Below are 22151 nucleotides of genomic sequence, written 5' to 3' on the forward strand. Positions count from 1 at the left end.
CTGGAATATAGGGACAGGGTCACAATGGAATATAGGGACAGGGTCCCACTGAAATATAGGGACAGGGTCCCACTGGGATCTAGGGACAGGGTCCCACTGGGGTATAGGGACAGGCTCCCACTGGGATATAGGGCCAGGGTCACACTGGGGGTATAGGGACAGGGTCCCACTGGAATATAGGGACAGGGTCCTCTGGAATATAGGGACATGGTCCCACTGAAATATAGGGACGGGGTCCCACTGGGATCTAGGGACAGGGTCCCACTGGAATATAGGGACAGGGTCCCACCGGGTACTAGGGACAGGGTCCCACTGGAATATGGGGACAGGGTCCCACTGGGGGTATAGGGACAGGGTCCCACTGGGATATAGGGACAGGGTCCCACTGGAATATAGGGACAGGGTCCCACTGGTATATAGGGACAGGGTCCCACTGGGGTATAGGGACAGGGTCCTACTGGGATATAGGGACAGGGTCCCACTGAAATATAGGGACAGGGTCCCACTGAAATATAGGGACAGGGTCCCACTGGGATATAGGGACAGGGTCCCACTGGGATCTAGGGACAGGGTCCCACTGGGGAATAGGGACAGGGTCCCACTGGGAAATAGGGACAGGGTCCCACTGGGATCTAGGGACAGGGTCCCACTGGGGTATAGGAACAGGACCCCACTGGGGGTGTAGGGACAGGGTCCCACTGGGGAATAGGGACAGGGTCCCACTGAGGTATAGGGACAGGGTCCCACTGGAATATAGGGACAGGGTCCCACTGGGATCTAGGGACAGGGTCCCACTGGGGAATAGGGACAGGGTCCCACTGGGATATAGGGACAGGGCCCCACTGGGGTATAGGGACAGGGTCCCATTGGAATATAGGGACAGGGTCCCACTGGGGAATAGGGACAGGGTTCCACTGGGATATAGGGGCAGGGTCCCACTGAAATATAGGGACAGGGTCCCACTGGGGAATAGGGACAGGGTTCCACTGGAATATAGGGACAGGTTCCCACTGGGGTATAGGGACAGGGTTCCACTGGGATATAGGGACAGGGTCCCACTGCGATATAGGGACAGGGTTCCACTGGAATATAGGGACAGGGTCCCACTGGGGAATAGGGACAGGGTCCCACTGGGATATAGGGACAGGGTCCCACTGGGGTAAAGGGACAGGGTTCCACTGGGGAATAGGGACAGGGTCTAACTGGGATATAGGGACAGGGTCCCACTGGAATATAGGGACAGGGTCCCACTGGGATCTAGGGACAGGGTCCCACTGGGGAATAGGGACAGGGTCCCACTGGGATATAGGGACAGGGTCCCACTGGGATCTAGGGACAGGGTCCCACTGGGGTATAGGGACAGGGCCCCACTGGGGTATAGGGACAGGGTCCCACTGGGATCTAGGGATAGGGTCCCACTGGGGTATAGGGACAGGGTCCCACTGGGATATAGGGACAGGGTCCCACTGGATTAAAGGGACAGGGTCCCACTGGGGAATAGGGGCAGGGCCCCACTGGGGTATAGGGACAGGGTCCCACTGGGGAATAGGGACAGGGTTCCACTGGGATATAGGGACAGGGTCCCACTGGGGTATAGGGACAGGGTCCCACTGGAATATAGGGACAGGGTACCACTGGGATATAGGGACAGGGTCCCACTGGGGAATAGGGACAGGGTTCCACTGGGGTAAAGGGACAGGGTCCCACTGGAATATAGGGACAGGGTCCCACTGGAGTATAGGGACAGGGTCCCACTGGGGGTATAGGGACAGGGTCCCACTGGAATATAGGGACAGGGTCACACTGGAATATAGGGACAGCGTCCCACTGAAATATAGGGACAGGGTCCAGCTGGGATCTAGGGACAGGGTCCCACTGGGGTATAGGGACAGGCTCCCACTGGGATATAGGGACAGGGTCCCACTGGAATATAGGGACAGGGTCACACTGGAATATAGGGACAGCGTCCCACTGAAATATAGGGACAGGGTCCCACTGGGATCTAGGGACAGGGTCCCACTGGGGTATAGGGACAGGCTCCCACTGGGATATAGGGACAGGGTCACACTGGGGGTATAGGGACAGGGTCCCACTGGAATATAGGGACAGGGTCCCACTGAAATATAGGGACGGGGTCCCACTGGGATCTAGGGACAGGGTCCCACTGGAATATAGGGACAGGGTCCCACCGGGTACTAGGGACAGGGTCCCACTGAAATATAGGGACAGGGTCCCACTGGAATATGGGGACAGGGTCCCACTGGGGGTATAGGGACAGGGTCCAACTGGTATATAGGGACAGGGTCCCACTGGGGTATAGGGACAGGGTCCCACTGGGATATAGGGACAGGGTCCCACTGAAATATAGGGACAGGGTCCCACTGAAATATAGGGACAGGGTCCCACTGGGATATAGGGACAGGGTCCCACTGGGATCTAGGGACACGGTTCCACTGGGGTATAGGGACAGGGTCCCACTGGGATATAGGGACAGGACCCCACTGGGATCTAAGGACAGGGTCCCACTGGGATATAGGGACAGGGTCCCACTGGGATATGGGGACAGGCTCCCACTGGGGTATAGGGACAGGGTCCCACTGGGATCTAGGGACAGGGTTCCACTGGGGTATAGGGACAGGGTCCCACTGGGGTATTGGGACAGGGTCCCACTGGGGGTATAGGGACAGGGTCCCACTGGGGAATAGGGACAGGGTCCCACTGAGGTATAGGGACAGGGTCTCACTGGAATATAGGGACAGGGTCCCACTGGGGTATAGGGACAGGGTCCAACTGGAATATAGGGACAGGGTCCCACTGGGGAATAGGGACAGGGTCCAACTGGAATATAGGGACAGGGTCCCACTGGGGAATAGGGACAGGGTTCCACTGGATATAGGGGCAGGGTCCCACTGAAATATAGGGACAGGGTCCCACTGGGGAATAGGGACAGGGTTCCCCTGGGATATAGGGACAGGGTCCCACGGGGATATAGGGACAGGTTTCCACTGGAATACAGGGACAGGGTCCCACTGGGATATAGGGACAGGGTTCCACTGGGATATAGGGACAGGGTCCCACTGGGATATAGGGACAGGGTTCCAATGGAATATAGGGACAGGGTCCCACTGGGGAATAGGGACAGGGTCCCACTGGGATATAGGGACAGGGTCCCACTGGGGTATGGGGACAGGGTTCCACTGGAATATAGGGACAGGGTCCCACTGGGGAATAGGGACAGGGTCCCACTGGGGTATAGGGACAGGGTCCAACTGGAATATAGGGACAGGGTCCAACTGGAATATAGGGACAGGGTTCCACTGGGATATAGGGGCAGGGTCCCACTGGAATATAGGGACAGGGTCCCACTGGGGAATAGGGACAGGGTTCCCCTGTGATATAGGGACAGGGTCCCACTGGGATATAGGGACAGGGTTCCACTGGAATACAGGGACAGGGTCCCACTGGGATATAGGGACAGGGTTCCACTGGGATATAGGGACAGGGTCCCACTGGGATATAGGGACAGGGTTCCACTGGAATATAGGGACAGGGTCCCACTGGGGAATAGGGACAGGGTCCCACTGGGATATAGGGACAGGGTCCCACTGGGATATAGGGACAGGGTCCCACTGGGGTATGGGGACAGGGTTTCACTGGAATATAGGGACAGGGTCCCACTGGGGAATAGGGACAGGGTCCCACTGGGGTATAGGGACAGGGTCCCACTGGGATCTAGGGACAGGGTCCCACTGGGGATCTAGGGACAGGGTTCCACTGGGGTATAGGGACAGGGTCCCACTGGAATATAGGGACAGGGTCCCACTGGGGAATAGGGACAGGGTTCCACTGTGATATAGGGGCAGGGTCCCACTGAAATATAGGGACAGGGTCCACTGGGGAATAGGGACAGGGTTCCCCTGGGATATAGGGACAGGGTCCCACTGGGATATAGGGACAGGGTTCCACTGGAATATAGGGACAGGGTCCCACTGGGGAATAGGGACAGGGTCCCACTGGGATATAGGGACAGGGTCCCACTGGGGTATGGGGACAGGGTTCCACTGGAATATAGGGACAGGGTCCCACTGGGGAATAGGGACAGGGTCCCACTGGGGTATAGGGACAGGGTCCCACTGGAATATAGGGACAGGGTCCCACTGGGATCTAGGGACAGGGTCCCACTGGGGTATAGGGACAGGGTCCCACTGGGATATAGGGACAGGGTCCCACTGGAGTAAAGGGACAGGGTCCCACTGGGGAATAGGGGCAGGGCCCCACTGGGGTATAGGGACAGGGTCCCACTGGAATATAGGGACAGGGTCCCACTGGGGAATAGGGACAGGGTCCCACTGGGATATAGGGACAGGGTCCCACTGGAATATAGGGACAGGGTCCCACTGGGGAATAGGGACAGGGTTCCACTGGAATATAGGGACAGGGTCCCACTGGGGGTATAGGGACAGGGTCCCACTGGGATATAGGGACAGGGTCCCACTGAGATCTAGGGACAGGGTCCCACTGGAATATAGGGACAGGGTCCCACTGGGGTATGGGGACAGGGTTCCACTGGGGAATAGGGACAGGGTCCCACTGGGATATAGGGACAGGGTCCCACTGGGGTATGGGGACAGGGTTCCACTGGAATATAGGGACAGGGTCCCACTGGGGAATAGGGACAGGGTCCCACTGGGGTATAGGGACAGGGTCCCACTGGGATCTAGGGACAGGGTCCCACTGGGGGTATAGGGACAGGGTCCCACCGGGAATAGGGACAGGGTCCCACTGGGATCTAGGGACAGGGTCCCACTGGGGGTATAGGGACAGGGTCCCACTGGGGTATAGGGACAGGGTCCCACTGGGGTATAGGGACAGGGTCCCACTGGAATATAGGGACAGGTTCCCACTGGGGTATAGGGACAGGGAACCACTGGAGTATAGGGACAGGGTCCCACTGGGGTATAGGGACAGGGTCCCACTGGAGTATAGGGACAGGGTCCCACTGGGGTATAGGGACAGGGTCCCACTGGAATATAGGGACAGGGTCCCACTGGGGAATAGGGACAGGGTTCCACTGGGATATAGGGGCAGGGTCCCACTGAAATATAGGGACAGGGTCCCACTGGGGAATAGGGACAGGGTTCCACTGGGATATAGGGGCAGGGTCCCACTGAAATATAGGGACAGGGTCCCACTGGGTTATAGGGTCAGGGTCCCACTGGGGTATAGGGACAGGGTCCCACTGGAATATAGGGACAGGGTTCCACTGGAATATAGGGACAGGGTCCCACTGGGGGTATAGGGACAGGGTCCCACTGGGATATAGGGACAGGGTCCCACTGAGATCTAGGGACAGGGTCCCACTGGAATATAGGGACAGGGTCCTACTGAGATCTAGGGATAGGGTCCCACTGGAATACAGGGACAGGGTCCCACTGAGATCTAGGGACAGGGTCCCACTGGAATACAGGGACAGTGTTCCATTGGGAAGCTATGCTTGGTTTTTAATTTTAAAAAAATGAAATGTCTATGTTAAAAACTACATCTCGCTTGTTCCATGTGCACACTTATGGGCACTGTGCGTCATGGATGGATAGGCTGTGCTTCAGTTGTCAACATCAATGCCATAACCAACTGTATTACTGCTTAAAACTTCTTTGGAAATGGTGTCCCTTCCACGGGACGGTTGAGCTAACGTAGGCTAATGCGATTAGCATGAGGTTGTAAGTAACTAGAACATTTCCCAGGACATAGACATGTCTGATATTGGCAGAAAGCTTAAATTCTTGTTAATCTAACTGCACGGTCCAATTTACAGGAGCTACTACAGTGAAATAATACCATGCTATTGTTTGAGGAGAGTGCACAGTTTTGAACATGAAAAGTTATTAATAAACAAATTTGGCACATTTGGGCAGTCTTGATATAATATTTTTTGAACAGAAATACAATGGTTCATTGGATCAGTCAAACTGTGCACATACACTGCTACCATCTAGTGGCCAGAATCTAAATTGCAGCTGGGCTGGAATTATACATTATGTCCTTTTGCATTTCAAAGATGATGGTACAAAAATTTACAAAAGAATAGTTGTTGTTTTCCCCTCTGTATGATCTTTTACCAGATATATTGTGTTATATTCTCTCAAAGTTCAAAATGCATATCCTTGCTTTAGGGCCTGAGCTACAGCCAGTTGGATTTGGATTTGTAATTTTAGGAGAAAATTGAAAAAAAAAAAAAGGGGGCGGATCGTCTTTTGGTTGGTCTTAAACATCCCCACCAGTGAATACTGAAATCGGCACTTTGGCACACCTTTTTAAGGACACACCTCAGATATTGCCTCCCATCTCAGTGAAAACTCATTTAACGCAGGTAAATGACCAATCCCGGCGCTTGTGTTTGGAAAAACAGAACAGCACTGGCTTTAACAACAGGTCGAAATGGACAATTGTCTGAAAATAGAGCCCTTTTCATTTTTTGTTCAGATGAGTTTTGACCTTATCTCAGTGACTTGAGGGTGTGTCGTCTGTCCAAACAACATGCTGTGTCCCACATAGTGCATTACTTCTGATAGTGCACTACTTTGGACCACCAGAGCCCTGGGCATAGGATGCCATTTAGAACAGACAGTGTGAAAGGTGGTGGTGGGGGGGGTATGGGGAGACCATCTGCGGATGAAAAAGCACGAGATTTTCCTTGAACAGAAATGAAACACACACAGCGGAGGTCTGAGAATAGATTTCTGGTCATATGGAACAGAAATCAGAAAGAAGGAAGTTTAATGTTCAGTGAACATCCAGCCATGTTGATGAAATGAAATAGCTGTTTTATTCCCGTTCAGGTTTCATGTTCTTTTAAAATGTTCTTTTAGCACCAGGTATTTATGTCTGAGACGTGTAGCACATGACCTTACGACTGTCCCAAACCAGTTTAAACATAAAAGTTGTGGACATTGAGATGATAGTATATCATTGAGGTTTATAGGTTAGAAAGAAACTCTTGTAGCAAACCATGTCATAGTAAAATATCCAGCCTCCTGTCTGTCTGTCTGCCTGCCTGTCTGCCTCACACACACACACACTACTTTAACTCTAGTTGGAAGGCAGCCATGACAGCATCCCTCCAATCCCCTACACTTCACCCTGCATGAACACAACAACAGAAACGCCCGTAATCATCTGCGTGTGTATAACTGAGTGTGAGTCCCAAATGGAACCCTATTCCCTATATAGTCCACTACTTTAGACCAGAGCCCTATAGAACCCTATTCCCTTTATAGTGCACTACTTTAGACCAGAGACCTATGGAACCCTATCCCCTATATAGTGCACTACTATTGACCAGAGCCCTATGGAACCCCATTCCCTATATAGTGCACTACTTCAGATGAAAGTATAGAGGGAATAGGGACCATTTGGGATTTCATACTGAGTAATTCCCTAAACACTATCAGCTACAGTTGAAGTCAGAAGTTTACATACATCTTAGCCAAATATATTTAAACTCAGTTTTTCCACAATTTCTGACATTTAATCCTAATAAAAATTCCCTGTCTTGGGCCAGTTAGGATCACCACTTTATTTTAAGAATGTGAAATGTCAGAATAATAGTAGAGAGAATTATTTATTTCAGTTTTTACTTATTTCACCACATTCCCAGTCAGAAGTTTACATACACTCAACTAGTATTTGGTAGCATTGCCTTTACAGTGTTTAACTTGGGTCAAACATTTCAGGTAGCCATCCATAAGCTTCCCCCAATACGTTGGGTGAATTTTGGCCCATTCCTCCTGACAGAGCTGGTGTAACTGAGTCAGGTTTGTAGGCCTCCTTGCTCGCACACGCTTTTTCAGTTCTGCCCACACATTTTCTATAGGATTGAGGTCAGGGCTTTGTGATAGCCACTCCAATATCTTGACTTTGTTGTCCTTTTTGCCACAACTTTTGGAAGTATGCTTGGGGTCATTGTCCATTTGGAAGACTCATTTGCGACCAAGCTTTAACTTCCTGATGGATGTCTTGAGATGTTGCTTCAATAAATCCACATCATTTTCCTTTCTCATGAGCCATCTATTTTGTGAAGTGCACCAGTCCATCCTGCAGCAAAGCACCCCCACAACATGATGCTGCCACCCCCGTGCTTCATGGTTGAGATGGTGTTCTTCGGCTTGCTAGCCTCCCCCTTTTTCCTCCAAACATAACGATGGTCATTATGGCCAAATCAAATCAAATCAAATCAAATTTATTTATATAGCCCTTCGTACATCAGCTGATATCTCAAAGTGCTGTACAGAAACCCAGCCTAAAACCCCAAACAGCAAGCAATGCAGGTGTAGAAGCCCGTTGGCTAGGAAAAACTCCCTAGAAAGGCCAAAACCTAGGAAGAAACCTAGAGGGGAACCAGGCTATGTGGGGTGGCCAGTCCTCTTCTGGCTGTGCCGGGTGGAGATTATAACAGAACATGGCCAAGATGTTCAAATGTTCATAAATGACCAGCATGGTCGAATAATAATAAGGCAGAACAGTTGAAACTGGAGCAGCAGCACGGTCAGGTGGACTGGGGACAGCAAGGAGTCATCATGTCAGGTAGTCCTAGGGCATGGTCCTAGGGCTCAGGTCCTCTGAGAGAGAGAAAGAAAGAGAGAATTAGAGAGAGCATATGTGGGGTGGCCAGTCCTCTTCTGGCTGTGCCGGGTGGAGATTATAACAGAACATGGCCAAGATGTCCAAACAGTTCTATTTTTGTTTCATCATACCAAAAAAGATTTCTCCAAAAAGTACGATCTTTGTCCCCATGTGCAATTGCAAACCGTAGTATGGCTTTTTTTATGGCGGTTTTGGAGAAGTGGCTTCTTCCTTGCTGAGCGGCCTTTCAGGTTATGTTGATATAGGACTCGTTTTACTGTGGATATAGACACTTTTGTACCTGTTTCCTCCTGCATCTTCACATGGTCCTTTGCTGTTCTGGGATTGATTTGTACTTTTCTCACCAAAGTACTTCCATCTCTAGGAGACAGAACGCATCTCCTTCCTGAGTAGTATGATGGCTACGTGGTCCCATGGTGTTTATACTTGCGTACTATTGTTTGTATAGATGAACGTGGTACCTTCAGGCGTTTGGAAATTGTTCCCAAGGATGAACCAGACTTGTGGAGGTCTACAATTATTTTTCTGAGTTCTTGGCTGATTTGTTTTTGATTTTCCCATGATGTCAAGCAAAGAGGCACTGAGTTTGAAGGTAGGCCTTGAAATACATCCACAGGTACACCTCCAATTGACACAAATTATGTCATTTAGCCATCAGAAGATTCTAAAGTCATGACATCATTGACATAATTTTCTGGAATTTTCCAAGCAGTTTAAAGGCACAGTCAACTTAGTGTATGTAAACTTCTGACCCACTGGAATTGTGATACAGTGAATTATAAGTGAAATAATCTGTCTGTAAACAATGGTTGGAAAATTAATTGTGTCATGCACAAAGTAGATGTCCTAACCGACTTGCCAAAACTATAGTTTGTTAACAAGAAATTTGTGGAGTGGTTGAAATACGAGATTTAATGACTCCAACCTAAGTGTATGTAATCTTCCTTCAACTGTACGTAAATCAAGAGATTAAGCCGTTCATCTTAAAATGTGGCTCCTTGGCCTTTTAATCAATTGGATTTGATGTGACACTTTAGTATTATATTTATTTAAAAAATAAATGCTGTAAGAGCTAAATGTAGCACTTCCCCCTATAAACCTCCACCCTGGTTGTCAGGAGTCCTCAGGACTGTTCTTCCCTCTATAAACCTCCACCCTGGTTGTCAGGAGTCCTCAGGACTGTTCTTTCCTCTATAAACCTCCACCCTGGTTGTTAGGAGTCCTCAGGACTGTTCTTCCCTCTATAAACCTCCACCCTGGTTGTCAGGAGTCCTCAGGACTCTTCTTCCCCCTATAAACCTCTACTCTGGTTGTCAGGAGTCCTCAGGACTGTTCTTCCCTCTATAAACCTCCACCCTGGTTGTCAGGAGTCCTCAGGACTGTTCTTCCCCCTATAAACCTCCACCCTGGTTGTCAGGAGTCCTCAGGACTGTTCTTTCCTCTATAAACCTCCACCCTGGTTGTTAGGAGTCCTCAGGACTGTTCTTCCCTCTATAAACCTCCACCCTGGTTGTCAGGAGTCCTCAGGACTGTTCTTCCCTCTATAAACCTCCACCCTGGTTGTCAGGAGTCCTCAGGACTGTTCTTCCCTCTATAAACCTCCACCCTGGTTGTCAGGAGTCCTCAGGACTGTTCTTCCCTCTATAAACCTCCACCCTGGTTGTCAGGAGTCCTCAGGACTGTTCTTCCCTCTATAAACCTCCACCCTGGTTGTCAGGAGTCCTCAGGACTGTTCTTCCCTCTATAATCCTCCACCCTGGTTGTCAGGAGTCCTCAGGACTGTTCTTCCCTCTATAAACCTCCACCCTGGTTGTCAGGAGTCCTCAGGACTGTTCTTCCCCCTATAAACCTCTACCCTGGTTGTCAGGAGTCCTCAGGACTGTTCTTCCCTCTATAAACTTCTACCCTGGTTGTCAGGAGTCCTCAGGACTGTTCTTCCCTCTATAAACCTCCACCCTGGTTGTCAGGAGTCCTCAGGACTGTTCTTCCCTCTATAAACAACTACCCTGGTTGTCAGGAGTCCTCAGGACTGTTTTTCCCTCTATAAACCTCCACCCTGGTTGTCAGGAGTCCTCAGGACTGTTCTTCCCTCTATAAACCTCCACCCTGGTTGTCAGGAGTCCTCAGGACTGTTCTTCCCTCTATAAATCTCCACCCTGGTTGTCAGGAGTCCTCAGGACTGTTCTTCCCTCTATAAACCTCCACCCTGGTTGTCAGGAGTCCTCAGGACTGTTCTTACTTCAACAACAATAGCAGGGTGAGGTTTCCTGAACATTAACAGGAAGGAATGCTTTACAACAGTAGCTACAGGGGAAATGACTTGTCAGTACCAGAACATTCTATTCACTTGATCTTAGCTGAATGTTCCTGCTTTACTAAGATCATGTCAGCAAAGGTGAAGATATTATTTTATCTTTATTTAACTAGGCAAGTCAGTTAAGAACAAATTCTTATTTTCAATGACAGCCTAGGAACAATGGGTTAACTTCCTTGTTCAGGGGCAGAAAGACAGATTTTTAAAAATCTTGTCAGCTCGGGGATTTGATCTAGTATTCTAGGATCAACAGAGGTCAAACAGTATTCTAGGATCAACAGAGGTCATACAGTATTTTAGGATCAACAGAGGTCATACAGTATTTTAGGATCAACAGAGGTCATACAGTATTCTAGGATCAACAGAGGTCATACAGTATTCTAGGATCAACAGAGGTCATACAGTATTCTAGGATCAACAGAGGTCATACAGTATTTTAGGATCAACAGAAAGGCCGAAGATGTTTCATATGAAGGATGGTTTGATACGGTTGCTGCAGACTGAAAGTTGATGGGGTAATATGAGAGTTGTGACTATTCTTCCTGAGTAAATGATGTGTTTGTCAGGATCCTGCAGTGGATGCACAGCATGTGAGAAACTTCACACATCTTTCTCTGTCCAGGGGGTTGATACACTGCAGGCTGTGAGTAAGTGTGTGTGTGTGTGTCAAGAGGTCAGACCATCAGAGGGCTAGCTGCATAACAGTACCATGATCTCTTCCATATGGTCTCTCTCTCTCTCTCTCATTCAATTCAATTTAAGAGCTGTATTGGTATGAGAAACACATGTTAACATCGCCAAAGCAAGTGAAATAGATAATAAACAAAAGTGAAATCAACAATAAAAAATGAACAGTAAACATTAAACTCACGAAATTCCAAATGAATAAAGACGTAAATATGGGTTGTATTTACAATGTTGTTTGTTGTTCACTGCTTGCCCTTTTCTTGTGGCAACCAGTCACAAATCTTGTTGCTGTGATGGAACACTGGTATTTCACTCAATAGATATGTGATTTTATCAAAATTGGGTTTGTTTTTCTAATTCTGTTATCTAAGGGAAATATGTGTCTCTAATATGTTCATACATTTGGCAGGAGGTTAGGAAGTGCAGCTCAGTTTCCACCTCGTGTTGTGGGCAGTGTGCACATAGCCTGTCTTCTCTTGAGAGCCATGTCTGCCTACGGCGGCCTTTCTCAATAGTAAGGCTATCCTCACTAAGTCTGTACATAGTCAAAGCTTTCCTTAAGTTTGGTCAGTCACAGTGGTCAGGTATTCTGCCACTGTGTACTCTCTGTTTAGAGCCAAATAGCATTCTAGTTTGCATTGTTTTTTGGTAAATTCTTTCTAATGTGTCAAGTAATTATCTTTTTGTTTCCTCGTGACATGGTTGAGTCTAATTGTACTGCTGTCCTGGGGCTCTGTGGGGTCTGTTTGTGTTTGTGAACAGAGCCCCAGGACCAGCTTGCTTCGGGGACTCTTCTCCAGGGTCATCTCTCTGTAGGTGGTGTCTTTGTTATGGAAGGTTTGGGAATTGCTTCCTTTTAGGTGGTTGTAGAATTTAACGTCTCTTTCTGGATTTTGATAATTAGCGGGTATCAGCCTAATTCTGCAGTGCATGCATTATCTGGTGCTCTACGTTGTGAACTGAGGATATTTTTGCAGAGGCCTCAATTTTGTGTTCGTCCTATTTAGTGAATTATTGGTTGGTGAGCGGACCCCAGACCTCGTGGGGCTTCGTGGGTGTCAGTTGTCTATGTGTGCAGAGGGTACCTGGTTCAAGGCGAGGAGAGGGACGGAAGCTATACTGTTATACTCACAACCCTAAACGGCAATGGGTTCTATAACTGATTCAAGTATTTTTAGCCAGATCCTAATTGGTATGTTGAAGTTTATGTTCCTCTTGATGGCATAGAAGGCCCTTCTTGCCTTGTCTCTCAGATAATTCACAGCTTTGTGGAAGTTACCTGTGGTGCTAATGTTTAGGCTGAGGTAGGTATAGTTTTTTGTGTTTTCTAGGGCAACGGTGTCTAGATGGAATGAGCATTTATGGTTCTGGCACCATTATGATCTGATGCTTCTGTCCCCAACCAAGGAGGGCCCAGGTCTGACAGAATCTGTGCAGAAGATCTAGGTGCTGCTGTAGAACCTCCTTGGTTTGGGACAGAAGCACGAGATCATCAGCAAACAGTAGACACTTGACTTCAGATTCTAGTAGGGTGAGACTGTTCTAGTGCACTCACCAATTCATTGATATACACTATATATACAAACGTATGTGGACACCACTTCAAATTAGTGGATACAGCTATTTCAGTCACACCCGTTGCTGGCAGGTGTATACAATCAAGCACACAGCCATGCAATCTCCATAGACAAACATTGGCAGTAGAATGGCCTTACTGAAGAGCTCAGTGACTTTTAACGTGGCACTGTCATAGGATGCCACCTTTCCAACACGTCAGTTCATGAAATTTCTGCCCTGCTAGGGCTGCCCCGGTCATCTGTAAGTGCTGTTATTGTGAAGTGGAAATGTCTTGGAGCAACAACAGCTCAGCTGCGAAGTGGTAGGCCACACATGATCACAGAACAGAGAGTGCTGAAGCGTAAAAATAATTTGTCCAACGTCGGGAGCTTCATGAAATGGGTTTTCATGGCCGAGCAGCCGCACACAAGCATAAGATCACCAAGCGTCGGCTGAAGTGGTGTAATTGTTCCATTGTTCCTGTTCCCAAGAAAGCTAAGGTAACTGAGCTAAACGACTACCGCCCCGTAGCACTCACATCCGTCATCATGAAGTGCTTTGAGAGACTAGTCAAGGACCATATCACCTCCACCCTACCTGACACCCTTGACCCACTCCAATTTGCTTACCGCCCAAATAGGTCCACAGACGATGCAATCTCAACCACACTGCACACTGCCCTAACCCATCTGGACAAGAGGAATACCTATGTGAGAATGCTGTTCATCGACTACAGCTCGGCATTCAACACCATAGTACCCTCCAAGCTCGTCATCAAGCTCGAGACCCTGGGCCTCGACCCCGCCCTGTGCAACTGGGTACTGGACTTCCTGACGGGCCGCCCCCAGGTGGTGAGGGTAGGCAACAACATCTCCTCCCCGCTGATCCTCAACACTGGGGCCCCACAAGGGTGCGTTCTGAGCCCTCTCCTGTACTCCCTGTTCACCCACGACTGCGTGGCCATGCACGCCTCCAACTCAATCATCAAGTTTGCGGACGACACAACAGTGGTAGGCTTGATTACCAACAACGACGAGACGGCCTACAGGGAGGAGGTGAGGGCCCTCGGAGTGTGGTGTCAGGAAAATAACCTCACACTCAACGTCAACAAAACTAAGGAGATGATTGTGGACTTCAGGAAACAGCAGAGGGAACACCCCCATCCACATCGATGGAACAGTAGTGGAGAGGGTAGCAAGTTTTAAGTTCCTCGGCATACACATCACAGACAAACTGAATTGGTCCACTCACACAGACAGCATCGTGAGGAAGGCGCAGCAGCGCCTCTTCAACCTCAGGAGGCTGAAGAAATTCGGCTTGTCACCAAAAGCACTCACAAACTTCTACAGATGCACAATCGAGAGCATCCTGGCGGGCTGTATCACCGCCTGGTATGGCAACTGCACCGCCCTCAACCGTAAGGCTCTCCAGAGGGTAGTGAGGTCTGCACAACGCATCACCGGGGCAAACTACCTGCCCTCCAGGACACCTACACCACCCGATGCTACAGGAAGGCCATAAAGATCATCAAGGACATCAACCACCCGAGCCACTGCCTGTTCACCCCGCTGTCATCCAGAAGGCGAGGTCAGTACAGGTGCATCAAAGCTGGGACAGAGAGACTGAAAAACAGCTTCTATCTCAAGGCCATCAGACTGTTAAACAGCCACCACTAACATTGAGTGGCTACTGCCAACACACTGTCAATGACACTGACTCTACTCCAGCCACTTTAATCATGGGAATTGATGGGAAATGATGTAAATATATCACTAGCCACTTTAAACAATGCTACCTTATATAATGTTACTTACCCTACATTGTTCATCTCATATGCATACGTTGATACTGTACTCTATATCATCGACTGCATCCTTATGTAATACATGTATCACTAGCCACTTTAACTATGCCACTTGGTTTACATACTTATCTCATATGTATATACTGTACTCGATATCATCTACTGTATCTTGCCTATGCTGCTCTGTACCATCACTCATTCATATATCCTTATGTACATATTCTTTATCCCCTTACACTGTGTATAAGACAGTAGTTTTTTTGTGGAATTGTTAGTTAGATTACTTGCTCGTTATTACTGCATTGTCGGAACTAGAAGCACAAGCATTTCACTACACTCGCATTAACATCTGCTAACCATGTGTATGTGACAAATAAAATTTGATTTGATTTGATTTGAAAGCTCACTGTAATGGAAACCTGTTCTCTGGAGCAGTGGAAACCTGTTCTCTGGAGCAGTTTTTCAATTATATCCAATTACAATCTTGTCTCATCACTGCAACTCCCCAACTGGCTCGGGAGAGGCAAAGGTGGAGTTATGCATCCTCTAACCGTGCTTCTTAACACCTGCCCGCTTAACCCGGTAGCCAGCGACACCGATGTGTCAGAGGAAACACCGTCCAACTGACAACTGAAGTCAGCCTGCAGGTACCTGGCTCGCCACAAGGAGTTGCTAGAGAGCGCTGAGCCAAGTAAAGCCCACCTAGCCAAACCGTCTTCTAATCCAGGCGATGCTGGTCCAATTGTGCTCTCTGTCATGGCTGGCTGTGACACAGCCTGGGATTGAACCTGGGTCTGTAGTGACACCTCAAGCACTCCAGTTCCTTAGACTGCTGTGAAACTCGGGAGGCCCCATGTATGTTGAAGTGTGGGGCTCAAGCTGCATCCCTGTCTCATCCCCCATTCCTGACAAAAAAACCAGTGTGGGTTTATTTGCCAATTTTAACTGCACACTTATTGTGTACATCATGGATTTCTCTCTCTCTCTCTGTGTCTCTATATTTCTCTCTCTCTCTCTCTCTCTCTCTCTCTCTGTCTGTCTCTGTATTTCTCTCTCTCTCTCTCTCTCTCTCTCACTACTCTCTCTCTCGTTCTCTGTGCTGTGCTCTCTCATCCTCCACCAGTTGTAAATCACAGCTAGCTCAGAGACAGATAACAGACAAAACCAGAACGGCTTTGAAACACTGACCCATCACTCCTGCCTGACCAACTGGTCAGTGTACTTTAGGTGGATGGATATCCCCCACTAGTCACTTGAAAGGAGAGTAGAGCTGTTGCTGATTTACAGCTAGAGGAATGGTTCTGGTCATGGTCATGTCAGAGCTATGACACTGCATTGGCATTTTGTTTTGAACAATGCAGATTAATCTCAGATGCTTCCATCTTTATATGTGAGACAAAAATAAATTGGTGCTCTTAGTAACAATGGCTGCCGGACGGAAAACTGGCAACGAGTCAATTGCGTTCAGATGGGTATGGTCTCACCATGGTCTCCATGAAATTAACTCTGATACATTAGGGTTAAACACACGGGAAGGAAGGGAACCATCACAGACTGCATGTATTACCTGATTGTACTACAACTGATGGATGTGATCGGGCTGATAACCTGTCAGGGTCGCTACATCCAACCTGGACTCAGGGATAGATGTAAAATAGTATACGGAAATCTGAGACACTCACATGACTATGATATGTTATGTTTGGTATGGTATGGTATGTATTATTTTGTGCATGTCCATCATGCAATTCTTACAATATGTTATGAATTTGCAGTATGTATGATATGTTGGAAATTCCAATTCATTGTGGCTAAGGTTAGCTAGGTAGCTTACGCTAATGTTCGCTAGGTGCAGAGCTGCCAGAAAGGCGAGACGGCATTTCCCCCAGTACTTTTCAATCAGGTGTGCGGCCGCTAATTTGTTTTCCAGGTCAACTTTTACATGCTCTGTTGCAATCTACCATTGAAGACCCAGAAAAGTCATGCTATTTGTATTTGAGCAATATGAGTGGTTGTTCATTCAAGCACCACTACACTCCCACGAGTCACAACTTTCGAGTACTCGAGCAATACAGAAGTTGATTGCTACGTTCGCACAGCACACGCTAGCTGTTCTGAGCAAAGCTAATTGCCCATCAATCTATTCATTTGGGCATGTTTATTTTAGGGGAAAGTGATTTACAAGTAAACTTTTCAACAGTGAACATACTAGCAATATGCTGGCTACTGTTGATAGTGTGCAAAAAGAAAGCTACAAAAATACACTTTAGCTAGCCTACTGTAGCCATGACGATCTCTCTTTTGGAACGCAGTTGTCTTAAAGGGGCAGTGTCTTATTTTGTCCCAAAAAAATGAACGCAATTAATACAATGCAATTCTAAAGAATAGAGTAATGACTCACATTGCTAAATTATATTACACAGCTCATAATACATATCATAACAACCAAATGTAGCCTTTTAATATCTGAATATAGAGAGAAAGCATGTCGATCTATAAGCCCTGCATGATCCCATATGCATTTCAAAACTACACCATGTCCGGACCAGTTGAAAATATTTTCACCCAGGAGATTTTTGGCGAAACTGGCCCGGGTTGGACCAGTGAGGAAGACAAGTTACCATTGGACCCTGTCATACAGTAGCGTACAAACCAGAACTTTACCTGACCAGGTCATGAGAAAAAGACACACATTCATTTTCCCACCTCTGGAGCTAGGGTTAAGGTCAGAGGTTAGCTAACATGCTAAGTAGTTGCAAAGTAACACGTTTCCCGTGATAAGATTCGAACACGCAACCTTCGAGTTGCTAGACGTTCACGTTATACGTCCATCCACCCTCCTTTCATTTTAGTCTTAAGTAACGTTCTGTCTTATGTGACCACACCAAACGTTAATATGTTATGTCGTACATACATGGATACATGCACATAAATAAGATGGTGCTGAAGAGGATGGCTGACATCAAGAGGTGACAGCATCATGTTGTGGGGGTGCTTTGCTGCAGGAGGGACTGGTGCACTTCACAAAATAGATGGCATCATGTGGAAGGAAAATTATGTGGATATATTGAGGTAACATCTCAAGACATCAGTCAGGAAGTTAAATCTTGGTTGCAAATGGGTCTTCCAAATGGACAATGACCCCAAGCATACTTCCAAATTTGTGGCAAAATGGCTTAAGGACAACAAAGTCAAACAGGGAATTTTTACTCTGATTAAATGTCAGGAATTGTGAAAAACTGAGTTAGAATGTATTTGGCTAAGGTGTATGTAAACTTCCGACTTCAACTGTAGCTATTAAAAAACTATATATATATATATATTCAAAAATATATCATTTCCATAATTAACAATAAATATAAGGTAATGTCGGCAGTTCATGCAAAGGATTGTTACATATAAGCAGTATTACCATTGCATTACATTTTTGCCAAGCAATAATTATTATTTTAGCAAACAATTATTGTGATTCATTCCACACACACACACACACACACACACCTTTCCCCCTACAAACAACCATAAGCTCAGACGCTCAACGGTTGTTCCATCCGAACTCCAGAAAGGACCCGATTTACGAACGTATATACAGTTGTTTGAGAAAGCAAGATTGAGCAAAATTGACAAAAATGGGGAGATTTGATTAACCATTGTCAAGTCCTAGGTGATGGAGATCAGATCCACCCCCGTTCCCCTGAAACACACACACACACGCTGGTCCCCCCCCGTTGTGACCTTTTGGTTATTTAGTGTCACCAAGGTCACAATAATTTCTCTGATTGTCCAGGTGTGCCCCCTCCTCATGGGTTACTGCAGCCAGTGTTAACAGCGCTGCCACAACCTGGGTGGGGGGCACCCCACCGGAATCCCCACTATATTTGTATATAATACCTTGTATATTATGCTCTCCTATCAATCAAACTTCAATCAAATTTATTTGATAAAGCCCTTCTTACATCAGCTGATATCTCAAAGTGCTGTACAGAAACCCCCCAGCCTAAAACCCCCAAACAGCAAGCAATGCAGGTGTAGAAGCACGGTGGCTTGGGAAAACTCCCTGGAAATGCTCGTATCAGGGGGCTCTGGCTTTATAGGATCAACCCTGTCAGGCAGGCTCAGTCTTGACGGCGCTGTGCTGCTCTAGTAGGTCTCTAACCACATTCCTCTTTCTGTTTTGTCTGCATACAGGCAACTTACATTACAGAAGGACCATAAAACCATAAAACAGATACGGACTTCCTCTTTAGTGTATGGGTCTCTCAGGTGGGTGTCTAGGGTATAGGGTTGGGTACCGTTCCGTCACCATAGGAGAATGTAGATGTATAATTCATTATAAAATGTATATCCCTCATCTGGAACAACATTGAAAAGCTCTTTCTCTCAACGGACACACACCGGTTCTGGGATCTGAAACCATTTCCTTTCTCACTCACTTAAACACCACACTTTTACAAAACACCCAAAAAAACACACAACACACCTTCCATCACAACATATTCACACAGACCCATATACTGTGCCTTCTATGTCTTCGTTTGGCTATGTTTTTATCCCCAACCATGTGGATTGAGTGCTTTTGTGTTCCAATTTGTTATATTTGAAGATGTGTTATAAAACTAGTCATCCTTTCTACTAATGCCATCAGATCCATTTATAAAATACTATAAATGGAAAGTTAAATTATTATGTTACAACATTCCCAGATCTGTTTGTGCTGTCTTGAATGATACCATAAAGTACAAAGCCTGGTCTCAGATCTGTATGTGCTGTCTTGAATGATACCATAAAGTACAAAGCCTGGTCTCAGATCTGTATGTTCTGTCTTGAAAGATACCATAAAGTACAAAGCCTGGTCTCAGATCTGTATGTGCTGTCTTGAATGATACCATAAAGTACAAAGCCTGGTCTCAGATCTGTATGTTCTGTCTTGAAAGATACCATAAAGTACAAAGCCTGGTCTCAGATCTGTATGTGCTGTCTTGAATGATACCATAAAGTACAAAGCCTGGTCTCAGATCTGTATGTGCTGTCTTGAATGATACCATAAAGTACAAAGCCTGGTCTCAGATCTGTATGTTCTGTCTTGAATGATACCAGAAAGTACAAAGCCTGGTCTCAGATCTGTATGTGCTGTCTTGAATGATACCATAAAGTACAAAGCCTGGTCTCAGATCTGTATGTTCTGTCTTGAATGATACCAGAAAGTACAAAGCCTGGTCTCAGATCTCTATGTTCTGTCTTGAATGATACCATAAAGTACAAAGCCTGGTCTCAGATCTGTTTGTGCTGTCTTGAATGATACCATAAAGTACAAAGCCTGGTCTCAGATCTGTATGTGCTGTCTTGAATGATACCATAAAGTACAAAGCCTGGTCTCAGATCTGTATGTTCTGTCTAAGTGTATATAAAGTGTATCGGTATAGAGAGTAAATCAAATCAAATTGTATTGGTCACATACATATATTTAGCAGATGTTTTTGCGGGTGTAGCTAAATGCTTGTGTTCCTAGCTCCAACAATAATATCTAGCTAAATGCTTGTGTTCCTAGCTCGAACAGTGCAGTAATATCTAACTAAATGCTTGTGTTCCTAGCTCCAACAGTACAGTAATATCTAACTAAATGCTTGTGTTCCTAGCTCCAACAGTGCAGTAGTATCTAACTAAATGCTTGTGTTCCTAGCTCCAACAGTGCAGTAGTATCTAACTAAATGCTTGTGTTCCTAGCTCCAACAGTGCAGTAATATCTAACTAAATGCTTGTGTTTCTAGCTCCAACAGTACAGTAGTATCTAACTAAATGCTTGTGTTCCTAGCTCCAACAGTGCAGTAGTATCTAACTAAATGCTTGTGTTCCTAGCTCCAACAGTGCAGTAATATCTAACTAAATGCTTGTGTTCCTAGCTCCAACAGTACAGTAATATCTAACTAAATGCTTGTGTTCCTAGCTCCAACAATAATATCTAGCTAAATGCTTGTGTTCCTAGCTCCAACAGTGCAGTAATATCTAACGAAATGCTTGTGTTCCTAGCTCCAACAGTGCAGTAGTATCTAACTAAATGCTTGTGTTCCTAGCTCCAACAGTATAGTAGTATCTAACTAAATGCTTGTGTTCCTAGCTCCAACAGTACAGTAATATCTAACTAAATGCTGGTGTTCCTAGCTCCAACAGTACAGTAATATCTAACTAAATGCTTGTGTTCCTAGCTCCAACAGTGCAGTAGTATCTAACTAAATGCTTGTGTTCCTAGCTCCAACAGTGCAGTAGTATCTAACTAAATGCTGGTGTTCCTATCTCCAACAGTGCAGTAGTATCTAACTAAATGCTTGTGTTCCTAGCTCCAACAGTATAGTAGTATCTAACTAAATGCTTGTGTTCCTAGCTCCAACAGTGCAGTAGTATCTAACTAAATGCTTGTGTTCCTAGCTCCAACAGTGCAGTAGTATCTAACTAAATGCTTGTGTTCCTAGCTCCAACAGTATAGTAGTATCTAACTAAATGCTTGTGTTCCTAGCTCCAACAGTGCAGTAGTATCTAACTAAATGCTTGTGTTCCTAGCTCCAACAGTATAGTAGTATCTAACTAAATGCTGGTGTTCCTAGCTCCAACAGTGCAGTAATATCTAACTAAATGCTGGTGTTCCTAGCTCCAACAGTACAGTAATATCTAACTAAATGCTTGTGTTCCTAGCTCCAACAGTGCAGTAGTATCTAACTAAATGCTTGTGTTCCTAGCTCCAACAGTATAGTAGTATCTAACTAAATGCTTGTGTTCCTAGCTCCAACAGTGCAGTAATATCTAACTAAATGCTGGTGTTCCTAGCTCCAACAGTGCAGTAATATCTAACTAAATGCTGGTGTTCCTAGCTCCAACAGTACAGTAATATCTAACTAAATGCTGGTTTTCCTAGCTCCAACAGTGCAGTAGTATCTAACTAAATGCTTGTGTTCCTAGCTCCAACAGTGCAGTAGTATCTAACTAAATGCTTGTGTTCCTAGCTCCAACAGTATAGTAGTATCTAACTAAATGCTTGTGTTCCTAGCTCCAACAGTATAGTAGTATCTAACTAAATGCTTGTGTTCCTAGCTCCAACAGTGCAGTAGTATCTAACTAAATGCTTGTGTTCCTAGCTCCAACAGTATAGTAGTA

General features: G+C 46.5%; 1 protein-coding gene across 1 annotated transcript in view; it reads left to right on the top strand.

Moving 5' to 3' along the window:
• Positions 1 to 22151, top strand: part of tek (TEK tyrosine kinase, endothelial) — a 70785-nt gene that overhangs the window by 12090 nt on the left and 36544 nt on the right. The window lies entirely within an intron of this gene.

This window comes from Oncorhynchus tshawytscha, linkage group LG09 (genome assembly GCF_018296145.1).
Source record: "Oncorhynchus tshawytscha isolate Ot180627B linkage group LG09, Otsh_v2.0, whole genome shotgun sequence".
In the NCBI taxonomy this organism is placed as follows: Eukaryota; Metazoa; Chordata; class Actinopteri; order Salmoniformes; family Salmonidae; genus Oncorhynchus; species Oncorhynchus tshawytscha.